General features: G+C 48.2%; 1 protein-coding gene across 2 annotated transcripts in view; it reads left to right on the top strand.

Moving 5' to 3' along the window:
- LOC128268311 (solute carrier family 12 member 4) overlaps positions 1 to 19,049 on the top strand; it is a 92,078-nt gene that overhangs the window by 46,000 nt on the left and 27,029 nt on the right. The window lies entirely within an intron of this gene.

Here is a 19,049-nt window from a genome sequence, read left to right as displayed (position 1 = left end):
GCCCCCCACCAAAGTTACTCAAACAAGATTTGTGGAAATTTTCGAAGGCAATAAACCCAGTGTGCCACAGCCTCAGACTCAGGACACGGCAAGGCGGACCCCGAAACGATTCGACCATAAAACATCCTTTTTTCGTCGATCAATGAAGGGGAGCATCTCGCTCCCGTGCCACTCTTCCGTCGTTGCGCTTCGGTTTTAGATAGGGCATCTGCGACACAGGGACTCACGAAATACATGCCCTCATTTGTAATCACCCGGGGCCGGGCCGAGACGAAATACGATCGTCTTTCCGGCGCGTCGGAACGTTGCAACCCCGAGAAGGTGTTCCTTTTATACGGCGCTTTTTCGCCCCAGGCGGGATACCGGAGGCTTAGTGCTTTTTTTGCCACCGCCGGGCGGTTCGGGCGACCAAAGAATGGGTCGTCGTGAAATACGCGATTTTTGTCGCCTAAAGTTTGCCCAACTTTCTCAGCAACTTGCCGCCATCACCGCGACCGCGACAAACACTGTACCAGCTCCCGGCAGCTGTGTCCTGTGCTTGAAATCTCAAGTCTCGCCCGCCCACAATCGTAAGGAACGCGGCTGAAAAAACAGCGGCTTAGCGCACACCGAATATGATGGAGAACGACGAACACGGGCCCGGTTGGAATGCGATGCACCAAGATGCCGCGAGGCGTTTTGTCTTGTGATTTTCTTTATCTGTGCTCTCGTGAATCTCGAGAATAAATTATCCCACCTCGGTGCTTTCAGTGTGCTTCGCGTGCACCAGGTGTTGAAGTTTCGTTACGGTTTTGTGAACTCCATCTTCCTGCAAGATTTAGATTGCACAATGCTTGTCCGCTGTTCTTCCAATTTTTCTCTTGCTTAAAGTTTTTGCTAAGAACTCGTGCAACTATTCGATAGTCCCTGTCGTTAGCGATAAATCCGGAGCTTTAAATAATCCAATTTACAAGAAGTTGCCTTTAAGAAGTTGAGTTGGGAATGTTTTATGTACGGCCAAACCTCGCCAACTTTCTTATCGTTCAATTATTTACGAAACTCTCACCCTATATTTCAGATTACGCACATTTTCCCATATCTGATGGCCGAACCGAAAGAGAAAAAAAGAGAGATGGAGCCCAAAAAACTGGGTCACTGAGTGTAAAAATGTTAACATTTAAATATTTCATGCCATTCGATATTTCCTCGCCGAAAAGGACGCAAAGGGCACAACGTTCCGTTGGCACGCACACGGCTCGCCGAGACGGAAAAATATTCGCAAAATGCGATGCCAAAGTGCTAGCGTTGGCCAAATTGTGAAAATCCGGCTTATTTTCTAATGTCTCGGACACGAGCCTTGCGCGGTCCGGGTGAGTACAGAGCAGAGCGAGAGAAGAAAAAATGCCCGTTCCCGGTGAAGCTTTCCCGGGCGCGAACGAAAAGCGATCCCATACCTGTGCCACTGTGCCAACGACACACACGCTCTTTCTCTCTCTCTCTCTCTTTCTGTCCTACTCGGTGATTTTCCCTACCAGAGGGTGGTGCCGGATTTCGGGGTGCTTTCGGAATTTATGAATGTCAGTAAAAATGGATATTTACAGCCCAGGCCGGATCGTGCCGCGACCGGGTTCGACCGTTTCCATACTTTGTCGGCGCTTTCATGTTGGTCCTGGACCGCCCGTGTTTCTGCGAAAAGCGGAGTTCAATTAGCAGGTTTTTCGGAAACATCAAAAGCTCAACATTGTAGCTCGCGTTGTAAACTGTACTAAATTAACAACGGCGTGTGTTGGTGGGCAGCTTGCCCGCGGATTGTTGTTTACATTACGCACACTTTTTGCTGTTATGTTTTACAAAAGCACACGAAACATTCAACCGTATTTTTTGTTTTAGCAAATATGCTGAGAACATTTGCAGCTGGGCTGCTTTCGAGCCTTCTTGGCACGGTTCCATGGTTCCGTTGATTCCACTCTATTAACATCAACGCACAGAATTACTTCCGGCCAAAGTAAACATCGTGACGGCTCGTGCGTTTATGCTGAATACTGAATGGTGCAGGAATCACACGCACGCTTTGTACTAAAACAGGATATTTTACTACAAAAGACTCACCGGATATGGGCCTCGGTTCCCACGTTCTTCTTCTTTTTCTTCTTCTGAATTATACATGACAACCAACAACGCGGCATATCTGTGGTCTTTTTGTTGGTCTTAAACTTAAAACATTCTCCAGCCCACAGTGCGGTGACCGAAGAAGGTGCGCTCGCTCTCCCATTATCATCCTGTGGCCCAGTGTGTAGTAAAAGCCCCCCGAAGGCTGATGCTCCCATGCTCGGAAGGTACCGTACCCCATTAAAGCATTCCACGCGGTGGCCACGCGGCTTTTCTGTGCATTTTGAATATTTTATGCTGCTTTTGACACTTCCCTGAGTGTACCCGATTTGTTGTCGACACTGGCTGAATAGTCGGTTCCGTTTGAAGGGCACTCCACGCGAGAGGTCCGGAATGATTAAAGTGATGAAAGGTGGAAGTAAGTTGGCAACAAGCATATTACTTTGTTGCTGTGGTTCCCACTGCTGGAGGTTTTGGCGATGTGGTGTCACACACCACATCGCCGTGCTGACATTCAGTTAAAGTCCTTTGAAAGATAATTAAATGGTTTTACAATTTTACTAAAAGTCATTGCACAAATGTCAATTTTGGTTTCGAAACTTCTCATGAAAGGCCAGAATTTCGTGCCAGTGTAAACAGCTAGCAAACACATCAAATACCAGTTTGGGGGAATTTAATTAAATGTATTGCTTTCCAGTGAGCAACTTTTGCTAATTTCAGTTTTTAATTGCTCTTGCACTGCCACGGCCTGATGCTGTGGCGTGGTGGCGTAATGATGCCCAGTCCTTTCGTTCAAACCTTGAACCGCTTCCGCTGGCAAAGAACCCTCGCCGTCATCCGCATGGCCAACAAACACTGAAACGGGTGCCAACCGCAACCGAAAAAGGGTTGTTCCGTTCCGAAAAATCCGACGAAGCTGGCGGATGCAACTTTCCGCCGCGAAACGGAAGTTTGCCCGGCTGAGGCTGACTACGGTGATTACCGTCGTCTGGTCGCCGTCGTCGTCGGTCCTGGCCATCCGGTAAATGGTGCCCCATTACGACTGTGGTCACACTGTCATAATGCTTCCTGGCCATGATCAAAGACCCGTTTTATTGACGGTGCCGGACAAAGTGGCGGTAAGTGTGCCCGGCCGGCTGGGGTCGGGGTCATCGTAAGCGTTCCACATCCGGCTCGAAACGAAGCACTGCGGTAGCGCCGGGCTTTTGGCCGGGATTTATTTTAATGAGAAGTACTTTACCAGCCATCCGTGTGCGGTCCTTGGCGGTCGGAACTTTTTATTATTTGTTAAAATTTTAATGCCCTCCGTCCCGAAAAGCCTCTTTGCCCGAAAACAGAATGCCGACCATTCTTCTTGCCACTGACATATTTTGTTCTTTTCATTTCCTGTTTACTTTCAGGTAAGGAACGGAACGCTGCTTTCACATCGCCATCTGGTTGAGGTCGCCTAAAAGCGACCGAAAAAAAAAACGCTTCACAACGGAGTCCTGGAGGCCTTCAAATTCGGAGTCTTACTTGGGGTTTCGTCAAAAAGGTTTTGACAATGTTAAGGCTAATCACAGCTCCCGGACCGCAATCAGCGAGCGAACCGGCGCATAATGTTTACACACTAAGCTGACCGATATCTAACCCGCATATCTTTTCAGTGCACTGCCCGTCATCCTTTTGGGCCGCACCCTTTCGAAAGTGCCTCCGGGTGCCTTTATTTGGGCTTTGGGAAAAGCCAATAATTTTCTATCGATTCGAACGTGTGCCATCAATTTGTGTCTCACAACCGCTCCGCAAAGAGTTCTCGATGGAAAATCCTTTCCCATCCAATCGGACCGCAATCTGAGCGACTTACGAGCACTGACTTCCCCATCTCCAACTTCTCCTTCAAACGCCTACCCAATGCGGCAAGACAAGCAAAAAAGGGCGGCCCGTTCCGTTCCCACCAGGGTTGCCAGAGCAGTCCGTCATGCATTTCTCGTGGCGTGAGTCTTCCGTCCTGTCAGACGGAAGGAAGTCGCGTTCGTACACCGATTCATCGTGCTCACGCTGCTGCCGCTGCTGCTCCTGGCGCTGAGTGTTGATTCGTGACATTCCGTTAATCCACGGGCACGGCACAACCGCACGGCAATCACGGTGCGCGTCGTCGGAAGCGGCTGCTGCTGCTGCTGCTGCTAAACCACCGAAGGGAATTAAGGCATGCTTCAAACGAGGACACGGCCGTGAAGCCGTCCTACTAGAACGTGGCACTCAATTTTAATTTACACTCCCGGGCAGCATCCGCCCGCCGGCCAGCTTCCGCCAGATTCGCCCCTTTGAGGACACCCGAGACATCCGGGGCCGAAGCGAGGACAAGCGCGATGCCGCCGGCGACAGAGTGAGCTTTTGCGTGTGCTACTTTTCAGCGCGAGCGCCACCCCGTGCGCTGGTGTTGTGTAACAGGAAACGGAACACGAAATGGAGACCGTGACACTAGAGGGGACCATGTCACGGGAAGCGTGGCGTTACATGAGTGTTGCGGTGGCAGGTGCAGGCTTCATTATTAAGTTCCACCACATCCGAAGCTTTCTTGCTGGCTGCCTAAACATTTCCTGTCAGCCAAGATGTGTTCGCTGGGCCCACAGACTCCGTGAGCTCCGATTTCGGCGGTTTTTTTTTCGTTTTAGTACAAAAAATGAAATTTTTGTGATTTTTTTACCTTAACAAACCTTCTCAGCTTTGTAAATTTACGTTACAGAGTAATGTACGTTACAGATGACTCTTTTTCTGGTTTTAGTTCATTCACTTTTTGAAAATTGTGATAGAAAGGAGAATGATAGTTTGAGTTTCTTGATTATGTTCCATTACCAAAAGTTCTTTGGAACAAATTGGCTAAATAGCCTAAAAGGAGCGATTCATATACGACGTTGAAAGCGACACTCACTAAGGCTTCACTTATGCTCCCAAATACCCAAAACGGCCACATGAAAAATCGATTTCCATTATTTTAAACTGACAACTGGGCCATTTTACTTATACAAATCACCCCATAGCCTTAATAAAGATTTTCCGCCGCACGATAAGAAGGTAATATTCTTCGAGCATATTATTTTTACTTGAGGAAGAAAAGCAATAACTTATGCTGCCCTTTGCCGTTCTCGACGCCCACCGCTGGTGGCACCGTGGCAAACCGTTCCGATATGGCACGGTGTTTTTCCAGGCATTGCCCACAAATTATGTGTGTGGGTTTTTTTTTCTTCATTTTCCGACCTTAGCCTGGGTTTGATATATTGATAAAATTGCTCTCCGAGGGCCCGAGCGCCAGGCGTTCTGCATTTGGCTAACTTCGAACGCGAGCGCCTGTGAGCCTCTCCGTGGGCGCTGGTCCTGTGGAGCCTGTGGGGTGCTCGAAAAACTTCACCACCAGCAGCGCCTTGACCGCGACACTCGTAGTCCACCGGTAACGCCCAACGCCCGCCCTTGAACAAGCGCATAAAATTTGGCCCCCGCCAATATAAGCACCCCGGGAGTCTTCTGACAACGGCCACATCCGCCACGAGCCACAGGACCGTGGCGCGAACCGGACGAAAAGCTCAGCCGTGAACACCCGTGGCGGCCTCCCGCAATACGAGCGGTTTGTCTCTGGTCACGGGGACCGTACCCGAATGCGAAAGCCAAAAGCTGAACCACACCCGAATTAATGGTCGATTTCCCGGGGGCAGGTGGTGCAGCCAGGCAGGCGGAACCGGCGGTGGGGGCAAGCCCTACCTACCTACAGGACCGGCGGGAGTGCCGGAAACGAATATATTTGCATTCAGTTAAGAGAGCTCCGGAGTCCGGGGGAGCTTGTTATTTTTATATCTCCACTACTTTGAAGGGCAGATTCCGCCCAAGAGCTTCGGCCCGCCAGGAACCGTGGACCACAGGCTGGCAAGTTCATTGCAACAAAGTGTAAGATCCTTGAGCCACACGACGCTTCACTGTTTTTTGGCGGTGGCAGCGAGGACGATGATTGCGAGGACGATGATGGTAATGGCGATGAAAGCAAATGATACACCCGGCCCCCGGTTTGGCCGCTTGTGGCTCGTTCGAATCAAGCCAAATCTCCCGCAGGGAACCCCGGTTTGGGCGGAACGACGACAACAACGCTTCGCTATGGAACACCGAGTCCGGTACGGGTACGGGGCCACCGCCTTCGCCGTGTGCCTCCAAACCACCTCGTTATGTCCGCCTGCGAGCGCCTCGTTTGATGTACGGATTGCGACGGCGATTGTTGTCCTTTCGTAGGACGGAAAATTTATGTCACAACCAGCAACCGGGACATCCGAAACGGGAAATCGTTCCCCCCAAAAAGGGCATGATTCGGGCTGGGCCATGGTTTATGTGTCGCGTGGCGAGAGATTAAATGATGGATTGCTAGCTTTATGACCAATCGAAGGCATGTCTCTTTGCAGCATAAATATGCTAAGGTATGGCTGGTAATTGGTGAGCAAACTGCAAGATGCCTTATTGGCACAACAGGCAGGCTGGAAGGCTTGTGGCTGTAGATGAGGGTTTCAGTTTAAATGCCCCCAGCGGTCGGACCAAAGTAACTTCTGCCGAAAGCCACAGAAAGTCCGAAACAATGACGTCCCCGGCGGGGAAAGAACGAATGTGTACAATTTGTTACAATTTTACCTTTAGGTGCATAAATATTGTGCTACATTATTGCTCGATCATACCAAACACCGAAGTGCACCAAAATGCTTCACTTTTCGGTTTTTTTCATCCCAATTTGCTTGTGGCGAAGAAAATGATTCCATTTTCTGATTACCTCAACCACAGCCTCTATATTGAACAATTTTCGACACTGGTGGGCACTGGAAGAAGCGGCTAGTAGAAAAAAAAAACGTCCGGCCGAGTAGGTCGAGCATAAAAAGAGGGCACGATAAATCCTCGCCGTCGGTGGTGGTGAGCAAAGTATCACAGTGTCACCAACGGTCAGTGGCTTACTGCTTCTCCGGGTTGGGCTGAGCGAAGGGAGAAACGAGTCGAGTCGAGTAAAAACCAGCTGGGATGCTGTTGGAAACGAAAATAAATAAAGTCAACCCCCGGTGGAGACGCCTGGTGGCGCACGGATCCGGGCGCATTGATCCATTCAATTTCTATTGCTTCGCTACCGACACTCGGCAGCGGCACACGCGGTGTCACTGAGGCATAAAGTCTACAACAGGCAAACATTTTACACCGCTGAAGAGTGAGTCGGTGGGTCGCCTTTGCCCCGATGTTCTGCAAAGTTTCCCGAGCTTTTTATTGCTATTTGGGTCGCTTCTTTATGACAAAACCGGAATGTATCGCAAATAAAACTTCATGTTTCCGCCTATTGATTGTGGAGCGCCCAATGGTCCTGTGGGCAACAACACGACGAATATTGATTATTGCCACGACGATAATGGCGGGCTAGTGGCGGGCTATTATATCATCGTTTATGGTCATTGTTTACCGTCATGGTCGGTGCCGTCGTGCCACTCTTGTGTTTGTGGATGGTATAAACTGTTCCGCCGTTTGTTTTTTCGTCAAACTAAGCTTCAGATCCGTACCGCCAGATGGCAACCAAGGCGGAAGAATCGACACAACAACTTGAGAAAGCTCCTTGTCATGCCAGATTAGTGTATGACAAGTCTTTTCACAAGTCATTTGTTCAAAGCCCTCGCAGGTGCTGTCGTTAATGTGCGATAATGTGGTGAAACAACTCGGGGTGGCTCGGATATGGTGTAACAGATTTTTCGAAGTATTTAGCAGGAACGACATGAAGTCACGCGCGTCACATCGTGGCCTGTCATTGCTTAATTTTCTAGCACACTTCCAAAACAGCTGTTAAGAGTAATTAGTGTGGCCTTTTATGTCGACTCAACTCTTTGTGCCTAATTCAATGGGATGATGCCAAATCCGAATAAGTACTTACGCACTTTTATGATTAATATGGTTTCCGCTTTATGATAAATGTGATAACTATGTGTTTTTTTAAATACCAAATCCTTTAAATCAACATCAAAAGCCCTTTCTGGAGCGCTTTGCGAACCGCGTTTTAAGATATGATAATCCCGAAGGCGAACGTATCATTGTCACCCTTTTCATGCTGCCACAAAAGAACTGGGCCGCATGGGCGGCGGGAACGTGAACTAAAAACACTTGAATTGAGCGAAGTAAATGAAGCTCCGTTCCTAACTGCACCGCTGTCCCGTTGCGGATCAGCCCGGAATAATAGGTCAAGTGGATGCTGATGACGATGAGAGCAGCGCAGTTGAAAACCACATGATCCGCGCGATGCAGCTACGAACGAGTGCCTTTCTCGACTTCTTGTGGCCTCCGCGGCGTTACGGTGCTAAAATGAACCATCAGGAGCCCCGAGAAAGAGCTGCCAACGAGTGCCACCGAGCGTAGCGATGCTTTAATGTTTCGCCAGACTGAAAGAAGCTTGCCTAGCGGGCCTTTCACGCAACCGTTGCTCTCTGCGCCATAAGTCAATCCCAGAGACGGGCAGTGTAGCAGAATCTAGAACGCTTTTCTACACGTGCCGACGGAGGTTGGACCAGAAAATCGTTGCTCCTGCTGCGCGTCTTATTTACTGCACCCTAGCTTGCTGCTGCTTCCGGGCAGCAGGGTACTGTGAAGTTTATGGTGTCCGTTGCCCGATGGTTCCATCCTGATTGTTTTGCACGATACACAAAGTTTGCGAACCTTTGTAGATAGTAGCGGCAATTCCAACAACTAGTAATGCGTCATAAATCTGTAAGCAGCGCACGAGGGCGTTCGGCTCGCAGATGGTGGCACTACAGGTTGCGTGATTTATTTATTTTTGCCGAACCATCCAACAAGCGAATTCCAGAGCATCGTGTTGGGCCGTTTTATGCATTACACTTCCGTGAAATATGGCTACACGCGTAAGGTTGGAAAACGCTGGACAAGGATGCAAAGTGCGTGTCACGTTTCGGTGCCAAATCAGATTGATGGCGGGAACCACCATGATGTGTGAAACTACGCTCTGTCCATGTTTTGGTTTTTTTCCTTCTACGACAAATCGTGCAACAAAAAGGGCCCTTCCGGGGTGGCCTAAATCAGGCCGGTCTAGGTCTTGTGATGGGTTGAAATCGTGATACTAACCGTTTCGGTTGCTTCAGAACCCAGTTACTGCATTCCAATGTTCAAGGAAAGATATTTACATGAGAATTTCTATCTCTTAAGTACAATATAACATTATTTTCTTAGCTAAATTATTATAAATTAGGCCCATCAATATGTTGTTCTAATGGACTACTTTCTTACTGATGTCTGATGTATCGTAATTATTTTTTTATTCGTTTTTTCGATATTCTCAATCCGTCGTCGAAGTTCAGTGCCAATCAAATTCAATTGCACCATTTGAACAGTAAAAATCCCCATATCCTTTCCATATGTCTAACGTTTTCCTCTCTGAATCCATTATCTAATCATACTGCAGCTTTTCATTTAAAGTGAGCGATGCTCTGCAACCTTCCGTTAGCGTTACACTTGGGAAACATTAACAGTTCATCCAAGTTGATTTGTAAGTGCACTTATGTTTTTATTATTCTCTCGTATTCGTGAAACTCTTCTCATGGATCCGATGGAGTTAATCCACCGAGGCACTTGGCGAGGTTTTTCCTTTTTTCTTCCAACGAATCTCTACGAAAATGTAGATCGTAACCACTCCCTGTCGTCGATAGCTCTGCGTAATCGCAAAGGCGGACCGGACGGGACTCTATCATGGGTCCATTTTGTTCATCGTTTTCCATCGCATCGCAGCAAAAATCAACTCGATTACTGCGAACCCTCGGCACACATTTCAGTATCAGGTCAGATGGCGTCTCGGCAACCAGACCAGGCGAAGTTGAGAAAAATGAGTGGAGGAGCACAAAACAAAAATTACGACCGTTCGTTACGGCCAGCCCACGGACTGAGAAGTCGTCGACGAAATATGTACCAATTTACGAAAGCCGTACTGTTGTGTGACGTATTTTCGCTTCTACTTTCCGCGACTATCTCACTGGTGATCACGGTCGGTGAACGAATTTTGTGATTCGTAACGTAACAGCAAAGTTTTCCATAATTTGTTTCTTTCTGTGTTAGCGTGAGACCAAAATTTCAACCAACATCCTATAGATCGTTCCACAAATGTTCAGCTTAAAAGATATGCGAATTTAAGCGAAAGATTAACGAGGTTTGCTTTTAATTTTTCATGCTATCGATCTTGAGCTCGCGATGCCTCATGCCTCAAAGTCTGGCCGTGACGTTATATCAGCACTGACATGACGTTGATGAACAATATGAAATTCGCCTTGCCCCAAAACGGAAGCGACTGTCCCGCTGTATCGAGTTCGTGTCGTTCCAACGGGGCACGTGCGGTACTACAAAAACAAGCAATTTCGGTGTCAAAAGAACACATCGGCTCGACATATTGTATTGGCCGTTCAGCATGGTGCCGAGAAGAATATAAATTGACGACACGTTACGCCGACGCCGACAGATGGCAAGAAATTGGGCTACGAATCTAGTCCTACGACCGTTGGATGGTGTCGTAAAAATTTCCAAAGTATTTTTGGTTTAAGTCTTGGGTTTGTTAAGTTGAACAAAATGTTCGACAAGAATTTCTGCTAAGTCAAGTGTTACTTTATGTTACTCTAAAATTCCTAATATTTGTATCGAGGAGTTCGTATGCTGCTAACATTGGGAACTAAAGCGGCTCGGCTCGTAACTGGCCAATTGCTATGGCGAAGCGAAAAACAACTCGCTGTCGATGTTGATTACTAATTCTAAGTCAGTGGCACTGTTGATTATGTGATTATGCAAATGCCGCACCGCACCAAATGGTAATCCTTCGTGCGGGGCTTTTAATAATACCCCCTTCCGTATCCCCGCTGCCCTTGGCTCTCCTTATTTCAATACTAATTTTATGGACGAGAAGCTCACACAGCCCCCAAGAAAGTCAGCGCGAAAGAGCGTTCCGGAAATTCACCGGTTCACCGCAAAATTGCTCGACTTCTCTCGGGTCCAATTTGTCACTAACATCAGATCGAACGGAAGGTCACCGTGCAGGCAAAAGACTGGAAGAAAATCGGTTTGCCAGCTGGACTACAGGGCCCGAAATTGCGGAGGAGAGAAACTAATGTTCAAAACCTTACTGATTAAAACAAGTCAAAACATGTTTCCATACGTTCGTATGTACACTGCGACGGGCAGCATAGGTGAATGTCCTTCAGCATAAGTCGTAAAGTCGTAATTCGTTCGTGAAGTCGTAAACGTTCAAGTGTTTTCACATTCCCCGAACAACAGAGCCTGTTGATGACTGGCTCTTAATGATTTAACGATTTCATCGTTAGGAAGGAAGAATAAAACTACGGGTTACGCGAGTGGAAAGGCACATAAATAGTTTAATTCTCTGAATGGCCTCTCGAGAGTCGAAAATTATTCACTCCATTCACAAGCAGACCATTTACACGAAAGACTGCAACACCGTACGAATATTCCCCAAAAACTGAACACAAAAACCCGCCGAATCTCTGGCGCTTCCGGGAACATCCAGCGAGCGTGTGAGAGATCGCACTCGTTCCGCGCATAATTAAAGCAAATTTACACTTCATTAGTCACGACGGTGAGGTGGCAATGTCGGCGATGACGCCACCAAGCGTTCTGCGCGTCAAACTTGTCAGTTTTGATGAAACCAAACCACGCTAACGTCTGTGTGTCGTTGTCGGCCCCCGTGGCCCAGATTTTCTCTGCAGCTCTGCACCACCGCACCCCAAGAAGGGTCTAAAAACTGCGCAAAGAAATGCGAATCCCGGAAATACGCCCTCGCTTCCGCTGCCGAGTCGCTCTCGCCAGGCGTCGCAAGCGTTACAAAATTAAAACAAATGTCATCTCATTAAAATTGTTTATTCGCCATCATCGCCAACGCAAGTGCGCTAACAGCTTCATCGTGTACGTGCGCGCTCCGTTCGTTAGTCTCGAACTAGAACTACCGCGACGTCGGGAATCTGCCGCTGACGAAGGGTCAGCTGCAGCGTCAGCTTACGAGCGGGCGTAAAACACACAAAAACGCTCCTGAAACGGGATGCAGAAGCGATGATTTATGTAGATGCGATACGCAAAGGAATGTGCTACGTCACTAGGTTCACGATACGGCTGCATAAAAACAAAAAACAACACAACACAGTCCCGGGCTAGGATAGTCCATCGTTAGCATGTTAAGCCAAAGGGAAATGGGTTTCGTCAAACGGGATTCAATTAAGGAGCAGCATTTTCATGTTTATTCGGTGAATAAACATAAAGCTGATTGCTTTATGTCGCACTGAGACCAAACACACTGCTGCTGTCTTTAACAATGCAATAATGTGATTAACTTCCATTTAGAGCTTTGCATTATGCTGTCAGTGGAGTAAACGAAAGGGAAAGTCTTTTGTACTTTAGCTAGCATAGAAAGAGAAATACTTTCTGCATTTTTGATTCATACGTGCACGAAGAATTAGTTAAAAGAACCGGGGTTTTACTTTGTAAATATATTACACTAAATTCAATCGTTAGTTTCCTACATGGCGTAAATCTACAAGCGTCATTTAATTACAATTACTTGCATCATGAGTCAGGGAAAGTTTGGCAAGCAACTTTCAACCTAGACCATTAATGAGCTTTCCAGTTTACCGCACCGTGTTAGGCTGTTACTGGCGCAAGGTACGGGTGCCAGAAAAAGTAACAGCGGTCATGGTAATGAATTCGGAAAAGTGGAAAACATTAAATAAATAATCTACCAAATCACGACTGGATCGGTCCATCCAGTGGTGAACCAAACTCCAACACGGTGCAAGCAAAATGGCACAATCTCATTTTCGTGTTCGCATTGGTAGCCGCTGCAGCAGCTCGGTATTCAATTAGCTCCGCAGCGCCTTTAACCTCAGCAGCTCAAAACTATTTGCGGACCAAATCGGACGCAGTCCGGGCTGCACGGGATAGTTTTCGTACTTTCACAGCTGTTGAAGGTGTAGAATATCAAGAAGAACATTCCGTACCGATCTTGCTCAACATTGGGGCTCCTTTCAAAACGTGTGCTGATCCCGTTTTCGGTGAGACACCTTTCTTTGGTGGCGTTCATTTATGGGCAAGTGGCATGATAAATGACTGTTCAATTGACCGCCCATGCTGTTACCAATAAGCTTGTACGGTGGTCAGCGGTTTGAAGTGCTTCGAAACTTTGCCTCAACCATGCTCGGGTAAATGAGGTGAAAATTACCGAGAATGCTAGGTTAGCGAAACCTGACTGCTGGTTGATTAAGTCGCATTGATTGTCTCACCATTCGACGGATAAATTGTTCGCCGAAATTAAAATTAAACTCGGTACACGATTTAGATTTTTCAGCGATCATTGTACTGGTGACGGTCACGATGTTCTGTGGTTTAGTTGCATACTATATTTTTTAATTCGAATTCTTTCGATTCAGAACGTGTAACATGTTTGTTCGATATACAATTTATGTCGAAAATAATGGAACAAGCGCACGTCGGAAAGTCATCGATACACTCTGGCGTTGCGAGCAATCGCTCCGTAGAATATTTTATGCAAATAAATTCGTACCGCTTGCCAAACGAAACGCGACTATATCAGCTGGATCTTTACGGTCTAACGGCCACAGTCGCCTGTTTCGGAGCACCATCGATTAACGCCGGCCGGACCGGGCGCAGGAGACGCCGAACCGATTTGCACGACAAACGTATCCTTTCACTGTGCCCGGACTTTCAATCAGCCAAAATACACGCCAAGCCTTCGGCATTCTTCGGTGCGGTCGACCATGTCCAACATCCATCGTACGCCTGGTTAGCCATTCCATCAATGTCACCCGAACCCAAACGAACCCCAGTTTTCTCTTCACTTAATTTCGCCGACAACGGAAGCCCCGGGGCCGCGACGCGCCACGTCGCCCCGACAATCTGATCGCAGACGCGTCCCGAGAAAAATAAAAAGAGAACTTTGCATCTATTATTATGTTTCGGATTATGCTTCACACGCCAAAGCGCGCCCGCAAAAAGGATGGCAGAAGGCAACCTCTTTAGTACGTTAACCTCACAGCGTAGGTTACGTTCGGTCAGACGTCTTCTCCTGGTTGTGATGAAGCCCTTGTTGGGGTTAAGGTTGCGTCCAAAAAATGGAACTACTTCGGTGCCGTTTTCGTGGAACGACCACACCTAGACCGGGTCTTCCCTCGATGAGGGTAGAAAAATGTTATTGTATATGGCATTGCTGGGCGAGATGCTGCCTGCTGGATCGGAAGGAAGCTTCCTGGAAATTGCTTCAGGCCTGGGCTGATAAATCGAGACTTATCCCGCCCGAGCTAATGGGGCCCAAATTGGGCCAAATCGTGGGTCGTTGTTTGCTTCATTTATCAATGCTGTTGTTGCTCCCCACGGCGGGCGCTGGTCCTCTTTTGGTGACGGCAGCGTATTAATCGTTCGGGACAATGTAACTAATTGGATAACATGCTTCTCGTCTTGCCGTGCTAGGTGTAACTCAATCTGCGAAAAGCATTCGATTCCAAGTACCCGTCGAGCCGTACACTATGCTAGCATTCATCACGAAGTCAGTTTGAGATTGACAAATAAGTTTGCCACAATGGTGTCGGATTTGATCAAACATTGGATGCCATTCCATTTGCTGTTAGCTTTACGACCCCCGCCATCCTGTTGTTAATGGTTTCTGCGGGTAAAACAACAGAACTGAAGCTTTTAGATTCTTGAATTCCAAATGTCATAATCCGCAACTTTCGGTAGCCGAAGAGCGTACAAAATCTCCGCCCTAGCTACCGTTATCGATTTCGATCAAACAGACCCTCCTAGCTCGGTCGCTATGAATTTCAATCACGTCTTACTCGGAACCTTCTATTCTGCCGCTACCGCCGCGGGTTTCAAAACTTTTGCCAACCGTAACCGCATCCCAAGGGTGTCCTGCGGAGAGGACAATCCTTTCGTGCGGTGCTTTGCTTCCCCTTCTCCAGCGATTTCAGCAGGGAATCGGACACGGGATCGAACTGGAGTCACTTTTTGTGTGAAAAACGACGAGTTCGAGCTCGTGCCTCGTGCTGAACCGGCTATAGAACCTTATATCGTATGCATGAAATGCGTCCGGCTACGTAATGTTCACGGTTGTGAATTCCTTGCCGTTAGCTTTCGTGCTTGGTGGACAAGTGGCGTGGGCACATTCGTCCATTGGCTTACGTTCTTCGGTTTGGTGGACATTTTTCTTGATGCGGAGCCATCAAACAGCTTTCAAGAAGATGAGAGTGGACCACCGCCAACATTTACTGCCCATTCCGGCCCGCAGATCGGTGCGGTGCACTGTTAGTCGCGTACGAAATGCGAGTTCTTTCGGCCTGAAAATCCTTCTTCGGACTTTCCGCTAAGCCCGACGCAAAGATTCCCGAGTTTCGTCTTATCAAAGTGCCCAGACTGAAGGATGCCTTTAAAAGTTATGAACACGAACCGAACCCGAACCGTTGGGCTTTTCAACGGTCCTCTAGTGTCTTCGGAGGATCATTTATTATTTTTGCAGCAAATTATGTTTCCCTCCGTTTCGGACGTAATGGCGCTCAGCCTGTGCGTAGCGTGGGTTTCCAGTCGGACGCGGGATCATCAGCAATCCAGCGTGGTGTGGAAAAAAAACCAAGTGGCCAAAGAGTTAATGAAATGAGCCGTCGGGAAAAGTTTCGACGCGCACGCGGCATTAGGGAAAGTTGCTCACCTTGAAGTGGCGCATTCCCGGGGAACACCACAGACCACACAGACTTAACCACACTGCTTGTGGGCCATACCCGTGCCCCGGACGGGGTTGGAATAATTTATAAAATGTGAAGAAAACTTTTAATAACCGTACAACCTGGGGCTCTGGTTTTAATCCCAGCTCCGGGCGATGTAGACCGTTTCTCGGTATCTTGGGTTTACCGATGCGCAACGAAACGGAGCAATTAATTAAATGTTGAATTCTATTTTATCAATTTTTATTTAAAACTTTGTTAACAGAGACTTCAATGAGATACTTTTGAGAATTACGACCTAAGGCAGTTGAAGTTGAAGTGAAGCCGAGTTTTTTGTTTCTATTGAACCTCCAAAGAGTGGTGGAAAAAGTTTCACCAATCGATCGACAAACTCATGAATTCGTTTGAAAACGGACCCAAACTGCCCACGGTACACCCACTGAACAATGCCACCCTGGCACTCTCTAGAGGATATCCAGCAAAAACCCGCCTTATCCCGGATCCCGGCGACACCCATCAAACAACGGAACACAAATTAATCGTATCGCGGACTCACCGAGCGGGCGCGGTCCAGTGGCGCAAGCATATCGAACCTCAAGCTCGTGGTGCTGTGAACTGTGAATTGCATCGTTCCAAAAGGGATATGATTGTTTCTCTCGCCAGAAAAAAAAGAACCCCTTTCTATGTTGACCTAATACAAAACGGGCTAAAAAAGCCCACACAGAAAAAGCGGTACGCCCTTGTGTGCCGTGCATCGGACAATGGGAAAACAAACAACCCGAAACCCGAAAGCTCCCACCGGGAACTCGAAACAGCATGTGTGTGCTGCAGCCAGTTAGCAAATCATACCGGGCAGCAGCGCGAACGAGCGTGGCGCAGGACCCTCATTCGTACGTCCCACTGACTGTCTTCATTCTTGTGCAATTTAATATTTATGCGAATAGTAAAATTGTCCAGCACAGAGCGAAGCACACAACAACAAAAAATAGGTACATAACGAAATTTCAACGCTTCCAACCGCGCAGCGTCCAGGGTTCGGTTGTGTGTGATTTTCCATCCGTTTTTCCTTTTTTGCCACGAGTAGCTTCCGCCCCTTTTTTGCTCGTTCTGTAATACCCTGACCTACATACGCGCCCAACGCGCTTCCCGGCGTTCCGGGGACAAATGCGACGCATACGCACACACAGCGTTCGGTAGTTGTTTATGAGCCAGCAGCCTTTAAATTCGTCGCCCTGTGCACGGAACGGAACGGGACATGTGGGAAGATGAAAGCAGCCACCCTGCGCGCCCCCGAAACGCCGCCCTCATCCACCACAGATAGAAGTTTTATGTGTTTGCGGGCGGAATTCATTAATTCACAGTAGTTTCGACAGACGTATCCTGCTTCCGGTTGTGGCCCGCACCGCACGAACTGTTTCGCTTTCGCTACACGCGCGCTTGTTACATGTGGTGGCGCGCGCGGAAACAATTAAATACATTTTCACAAAATGAATAATCTGCCAGAGTGCTTGGAAAACATAGCCTTTCGGCTGTGGAAATTAATTTTCATTTAAAAAGTGCAGTTTTTTAGATACCTAAGGCGCAGTCAACACCACCAACACGTAACACCATAGTCAACACTTTGCACTCCGATCTGCGTATTAAAGCTTTCAGGGAAACGTGGAATGTGATGGGTGGAAACGAGAAATGAGATGAAAAATCGATGGCATTCCTTCGGTGGTCGAGTATCACTACGACCGGTCCGGGTCCGGTCGGATGGTGCGAAAAGGAGTTCGAGGACACATACATGTGAGAAGCGCTGAGCATCCGGGATATGTGAGTGTGTGTGTGTGTGTGGTCATCGATGATTTATCGCAAAACTGTGCGCATACATATTTATGGGAAATTTATCTCCCAGCCGTCCTTGGGCTGGACTATCCGTCCCGAACAACCAGCCCAACCTGCGGCTGCGAAGGAAGAAAATAGAATTCGGTCCGTGGAATGCTGGCAGGTTGCTGCTGCTAACTTCACCGACCGACCAAACGACCGATCCACCTTTTCTGCTGATGTCGATACCTTTCCCAGTGCTGGTTCTTCGTCACGGACACGGAGCCTCCCGTCCGGAGTCCTTCTCCAAGGACACTAGACGACGGCTGGTCGCCCGGCGCATGCTGGGCTGCTTTTAGATAATGAAAAGTCATTTCTCATTACTGTCCTTTTTACGTGCGAAGCAAGATCGGAGCCGAGAAGTGGGGCCGATCGAGTACGTGGAACGAGTTCTTGCTGCCATCGGCAAGGATGCGACTCTGTCTCACTCTCTCTCTCTCTCTCTCGCTCCTTCGACAGGTCGCACTTAGAAGAAGGTTTTTTGTTTTCTGCTTTGCTCACTCGACCAACTCGATCGATCGATGATCCAGTCAGACGCAATTTTTTGCTTCCGTCTTCCAGTAACAAATATGGGCCTTCAGGATCAGCCGGGTGAAGCGATTACCGGAAGACGCTGTCCGCGAGCCGGCGCTTATTTATGGACCGTTTCATGAAAGGGGTCCAGCGTAGCACGAGAAGCTGAGTGCGATTAGTGCAGCCATAATGTCGTCGTCGTCCCCCAGGAATGCGCCCGGCCCTGGTCGTTCGGCCGCCAAAACGATCGAATCGATTACGGTTTTATGTGCCATCATCAATTCTCCATTTCTTGTCTTCCCCACACGAAACCCATGTGAGGCCTCTCGACTCACCGAAGAACATCGAACATTAAGAAAACCACAAATGGGTCCACCGTACACCGGGAACGCAGAAACTTTCTGATGTGTGTTGCGCCTGACGCAAATCAATGCCGACACTCCGGTGCCGGTGTGTGGTAGTTTCGACTTTCCCCCTGGCCGAGTTTCGGCTCAAAGCTCAACCGAAAAGGCGCCAACAGAGCGTGTTTTATGAGCTACCGCACATTAACTACCGATTATTTGGCCAGCCATTTTTAATGGCCGCCCTGGCTGTCGTCACCATTTGCTCCAAGACCAAAAGAAACAGAAAATCGGGAGCTAACCATATTTTTCAGGGCAAACATATTTGTCCCGTTCGTGCCCCGGTGGCCTTACTGGATGCCGGGCCACGAACAGGGACTTTGAATGCTCGTCTGCTGCTGGCAAAAAGAATGGAAGGGCGGCAGGCCGATAGCAGGGTGCAACTAATTATCTTGAATGGCCTGTCGAAACAGGGCTTTTC

This window comes from Anopheles cruzii, chromosome 2 (assembly GCF_943734635.1).
Source record: "Anopheles cruzii chromosome 2, idAnoCruzAS_RS32_06, whole genome shotgun sequence".
Classification (NCBI taxonomy): Eukaryota; Metazoa; Arthropoda; class Insecta; order Diptera; family Culicidae; genus Anopheles; species Anopheles cruzii.
This window is presented reverse-complemented; position numbering and strand designations above follow the sequence as displayed.